Source organism: Octopus bimaculoides, chromosome 15 (assembly GCF_046866305.1).
Source record: "Octopus bimaculoides isolate indiv1 chromosome 15, ASM4686630v1, whole genome shotgun sequence".
Classification (NCBI taxonomy): Eukaryota; Metazoa; Mollusca; class Cephalopoda; order Octopoda; family Octopodidae; genus Octopus; species Octopus bimaculoides.
In genome coordinates this window covers 49210755-49217161 of record NC_142942.1, presented here as the reverse complement: position 1 = coordinate 49217161, position 6407 = coordinate 49210755, and positions in this window count along the sequence as shown.

Here is a 6407-nt window from a genome sequence, read left to right as displayed (position 1 = left end):
ATCAGTTTCAGCCTTAAAATAATACTTTGTTGGGTCCATGAAATCGTAACTCCATGCATGTATGATATTTTCAGTTGGAAATTCTTTTGCAAAACTGTTCTATGTAGAACTTACACTGAAGTAGCTGGAGATACAATTGTTTGACCAAAAGAACTGGCTATTGCAAGCAGAATTAAATATTGAAAACAAAGCATTTGGTGAAATTTAGACATACGACAGTTTAACATAATAACAACGAACTGAGTGTAGTCGCCCTGTTCGATTACGAAGTATTTTGCTTCAGTACGCCGGACGAAATGCTTAGCGGTATTTCGTCTGTCTTTACGTTCTGAGTTCAAATTCCGTCGAGGTCGACTTTGCTTTTCGTCCTTTCGGGGTCGATAAATCAAGTACCAGTTGAGTACTCGGGTCAATCTAATCGACTGGCTCCCTTCCCCCAAAATTACGGGTCTTGTACCTAGAGTAGAAAAGATTAATATTTCGTAATTCTGTTTCCCTACTCCTATGTATGCATCAATGTACATATATGTGTGTATGCGCATGTATGTATGTATATATATATACCGCTAAGCATTTCGCCCGGTGTGATAACGTTTCCTATTTCTTTGTTGCCCACAAGGGGCTAAACATAGAGGGGACAAACAAGGACAGACAAAGGGATTAAGTCGATTACATCGACTCCAGTGCGTAACTGGTACTTAATTTATCGATACCCGGAAGGATGAAAGGCAAAGTCGACCTCGGCGGAATTTGAACTCAGAACGTAAAGTCAGACGAAATACCGCTAAGCATTCCGCCCGGCGTGCTCACGTTTCTGCCAGCTCACCGCCTTAGAATTAGAAACTAATAATAATAATAATAATAATAATAATAATAATAACAATAATAATAATAATAATAATAATAATAATAATAATAATAATAAAAGATATAAATAAATAAATAAAGGTAAAACAGAAAAGAGCGGGAAAAGAGAATGAAATTAGTAAGAAAGTAAAATAGCAGGTTACTTTAGTAAAGGTGCAATTTGCTTTACAAAGAGCAAAGCTAATGATTTCACTGGCAGCTATTGGAAAGAAAGAAGAATGAATCGGTGACTGGCCTTGTAATTAACTGCGTGGACACCTCCCAGTCGACATAGAGTCGCCTATTTAATTACTGTCTTCCAAGATCTATCCTTCTTGCAGGTCGTCTGTCAATTAGGTATACTAGTTAGTACGTACACACAGCGAGCTGTGTGTATATCTCTCTCTATTTCAGTATTTGTCTGTATCGTTGTACGTACGTACGTATGCTTATAAGCGCGTATGGATGTATACATGTTTGCATGCATGCATGTATTAGATATATATATATATATGTGTGTGTGTGTATGTATGTATGTCTGTTTATGCGTACACACACACACACACACACACACACACACACATATATATATATATATTTACATAAACATATATAAATATATGCATATAGACACACACACATATATATATATATATACACGGTTTATGTACATATATATATGTAAGTATATATATATATATATATATATATATATATATATATATAGGGAGAGAGAGAGAGATAAGTAAGTATAAGAATGTATGTATACATATATATATATAATTAATATATACATAACTATATTCATACATTCATACATACATACATACATATATATATATATATATATATATATACATATACGTACATATGCCAATTAGCGCATGAGGAAATTTATATAATACACTATGATAGAGCATCTGAACTAATTAATACTTTTGTAATATTACATATTATTTCTACCCTTTGTCTAAAACCTGAACTCAGAACTTGACCACCCCTCCACCCCCCACACATATCCTGCTTCCCTTCCTCTCACGTTTGCTTTGCCTCTTTGTCTCTTTCTTTCTTTCCTTCCTTCTTTAGCTCTTGCTTTCTCGCTCTCTCTTGCACTCGTTTTGTTGCGTTCAATCTAATATATACCATTTTATCGTTCTCTTTATTCTATGCGTCTCTCTCTTCCCGCCTCCCTCATTCTCTGTCTCTCTTTCCCCTTTTCTTTCTCTATTTCTTCCCCTCTCTCTCTCTCTCTCTCTCTCTCTCTCTCTCTCTCTATCCCCCTCTCTTTGTGAGTATTTCCTTTACTTTGCCAAGATGTAAAATAAAAATGTACTTCTTCACACGTTCATTTGAGGTTAACTGTATCGGAAATATCAAACACATAAAATTATGTGGCTTTTAGGTATTTGAAATTACGTAGCATTAACGCAGTGGATGTGGCGATTCAAAACACCGGGCTAGGAGCACAGCTGCTTTTTACGATGATCATATTACTAGTATCGAGAAATATTTTCGATTGGAGAATATTCGTCTTTTATATTAACTTGCTTTAGTCAGTAGACAGTGCCATGACGATTCTCAACCTGGAAGGTATTTTGCTTTAAGACTGGTTATTATTGTATCGTTCCGTTATGCTGCGCCGCTATGTTGAGAAAACAAACTACTACGGGTTGTCGAGCGATGCTGGCGTCCAAACACAAGTACAATCATACCCACCCACCCACACCCACGCACAAACACACACACACATGCACACACACACACACGTATACTATATATATATATATATATATATATATATATATATATATATATATACACACACACGCACATTTCATTATCAGCGATGCAAAAACATCACAAAAACATCACCGTTCAGTTGTGATCCAGAATGGAATGAAAATTCTTATTCCGTTCTGGACCACAACTACCTAAAGCTTATTACTCTACCTCCAATATTCGCTTGACAACCGATGCTGGTGTGTTTACGTCCCCGTAACGTAGCAGTTCGGCAAAAGAAACGAAAGAATAAGTAGAAGACTTATAAAGACTAAGTCCTGGAGTTGTTTATTAGATTAAAGGCGGTGCTCCAGCATGGCCGCAGGCTAATGATTGAAACAAATAAAAGAATAAAAGAATATATATATGTATGTGTCTATGAGTATGTATATATTATACATGAGTGGCTGTGTGGTAAGTAGCTTGCTTACCAACCACATGGTTCCGGGTTCAGTCCCACTGCGTAGCACCTTGGACGAGTGTCTTCTACTATAGCCTCGGGCTGATCAAGGCCTTGTGAGTGGAATTGGTAGACGGACACTGAAAGAAGTATGTCGTATATATATATGTATGTGTGTATATGTTTGTGTGTTTGTGCGTTTGTGTTTGTCCATACACACGCATGTCCTCATATACACTCGTACATACATATGTAAAAAGAAAGCGGGCAATATTTTTCATTATTTTATGCCTTTATACGTACACGTGTATCGTCGAGTTTATTACACACTTCTTCAGTATCTCAGCAAAAACTGACAGTCGCGTCCTAGTTGCCTTCGTCAAAAAAAAAAAAAAAAAAGAAAAAAGAAAAAGTGAAAGCAATCGAACATTCCTTTGTAAAATCAAGTTAAGAGGATTGTCTATTGAAATTTAAAAATCGAGATATTCATAAATTAACATGTTGCTGCTTTTACATATAACTATGCATAAAACCAAGATTAAATGCACACACTCGCATCTAACAATCCATTCATTCATCCGTCCATACACACGCATATCCATATGCACACTCGTACATAAAGATGTAAAAAGAAAGCGGATATTTTTGATAATTTTATACGTGTTTCGTCGAGTTAAATACACACCTCTTCGGTATCTCGTCAAAAGTTGCAATCTAAATAATTTAACTCTTTGATACACCCCCCCCCCCCAGACATGAATATCAAAGCATTTTCTGCCTTCATTTGATATATCACGTCGCTCTGTTTCAGCATCTCATCACTTTTATCACATCCTTCGATGTAACGATTAAGATTTCTATATTTAGTAAGTAGCTGTATATAAAACTATACACGGGTTTTAGTAGGTCTGACCTCTGAATCATAAACTTACAGGTTACGTGTCGTGTACGGCAGCACATTGTGATATCTAACTTACTCACAAGCACACACACACAGATAGCATACATCTGTAATATACCAATAGGTTGGATAGTATATTATATAAAAAGGATTGTCAATATTTATCCAGTCTTATAGTCTTATCCAGTCTTTGAGAGTTATATAATTATATTGGTTATCACATGGCATTAAAGTCTGTCATTATTTATTTTGCTGCTGTTGCTTGCCGGCACTTCGTCGCTTACGACGTCGTGGGTTCAAGTTTATCCAATCAACGGAACAGCCTGCTCGTGAAATTAACGTGCAAGTGGCTGAGCACTCCACAGACACGTGTACCATTAACGTAGTTCTCGAGGATATTCAGCGTGACACGGTGTGACAAGGCTGACCCTTTGAATTACAGGCACAGCAGAAACAGGAAGTAAGAGCGAGAGAAAGTTGTGGTGAAAGAGTACAACAGGGTTCGCCACCACCCCCTGCCGGAGCCTCGTGGGGCTTTAGCATTATTTATTATACATATTGCAACCATTCTTTCGCGTCTATTTTCTGATATTTTAAAATTTACGCCAATGGTTAATACCTATGGTAGTCACAGTAGCTTACATAACACAACATGATTGTCTATTAGAGGTTTTCAAGTATTATTTGAATTGTGAATTGAACAACATTATTTCATGATATGGTGTCAGTAAATTACACATAAATTTACTAATATTCTGGCATCTTAATATTTATCTTCGGCAGTTTTCTGAACGGAGACGAACTCCTATCTTTCTTATCTTCCAACAAAATGCCCTGAAACTCTGCCTCCTGTATGTAATTATATGGCTTAGAATTGTAATAGAAATCGGTCATATTATGCTTACTATCACGAACACAAATATCCCTATATTTCTTCCCTCCATCTTTATCGCGGATTTACTAAATCGTATCTCAAAAATCAACAAATATGCACAGCTCTAACTTATTCTACTCCATTTTCTTCAGTTCTTTCTTTATAGTTATCTTTTTCATTATTCTTTTCAAAAAATATAATTCAAATTTTTCTCAACTCTCTCGTTCTCTTTCGTCCAAAAGGATGAATAAAAATATACAGCATAAAATACAAGGAAAGAATGAAAAAGAATAAAGATAAGAAAGAAGTAAAAAAAAAATGAATTTAATCCAATAAGCTGTTGATATGGCATTTTAACTGATGTACTCTTTGACCTTGGTATCTTCCCGGATGTCGGGGCGACAGGCTCCTGTCTGGACGGTATCGTATCAGGCCTTAGCGCCCTCGGTATATTACCCCATCATACTTTGTCTATCCATCTCCTTTCCTCTTAAGCCGCCCAACCCTTCATTGCACCAACAAACAGCGAACTTTCATAGACATATGCATTAAATGGCTGTACATCCCTCCGCTTCGCACACGCTATCACTCTCATGTACGTCTACAGCAAGCTAGACATTCAGACTTCCCCTACCGTACTGCAACCGAGCCAATGTTCATATCTCATCAGACACCGTGACCCTTCTTCAGAAACACATGCATAGAATTTGGTGTTGCACTCATTAGCGTATCGTTTGCACATTGCTATGCGTCGCATCATCTTGAAGGACAGGCGCCAAGATGTTAAAGAACCTAGAAATAACAATAATAAAAAAATACCATAAATCATATACATTCACACACAGACGCACACATATGCACACACACGTATAGACATAAATACTTATATACAAATCTATATGATTCATATTTATATGTATGTATACACATACACAAACACAAATATATATATATATATATATATATATATATATATATTTATATATATTCTTATGTACATATATCCATACATACATATATATGCATGCATATATATTTGTATATATATATGTATATATATATATATATATATATATATATATATATATATATATATATATATATATAATGTACTTATATATTTGTATATATATGTATATACATACACACACACTCATATATATATACATACACAAACGTAAAAAACTTATATTTACATTTTAAATAAATACAAACATATACACATTTTATAATAGTCACACCTTCCTATATATATGTATGTGTATGTGTGCGCATGGGTATGCGTATACTACATTGTTGCCTATGTCAACTGCCTACACCATCGTTACGTCAACGATTACTAAGCATGAAATTACAAGATCACTAAATCCCCTTAACTGCCATTAAGATCGCATCCACCGGTGTAACCCAAACCGGCAGCACAATTAACGTCAGAAAAAAAGCGTAGAAGAAATCTGAGTCGTGAGTCAAAATTAAAAAGAAGAAATTCATTTAAAATCTTAAAAGAATTATTTTTACTAAAGCCATTTCATTATGATTGCACTTGAATGATGTTACAAGCATACTTAGATATATACATACGTATATATATATATATATATATATAT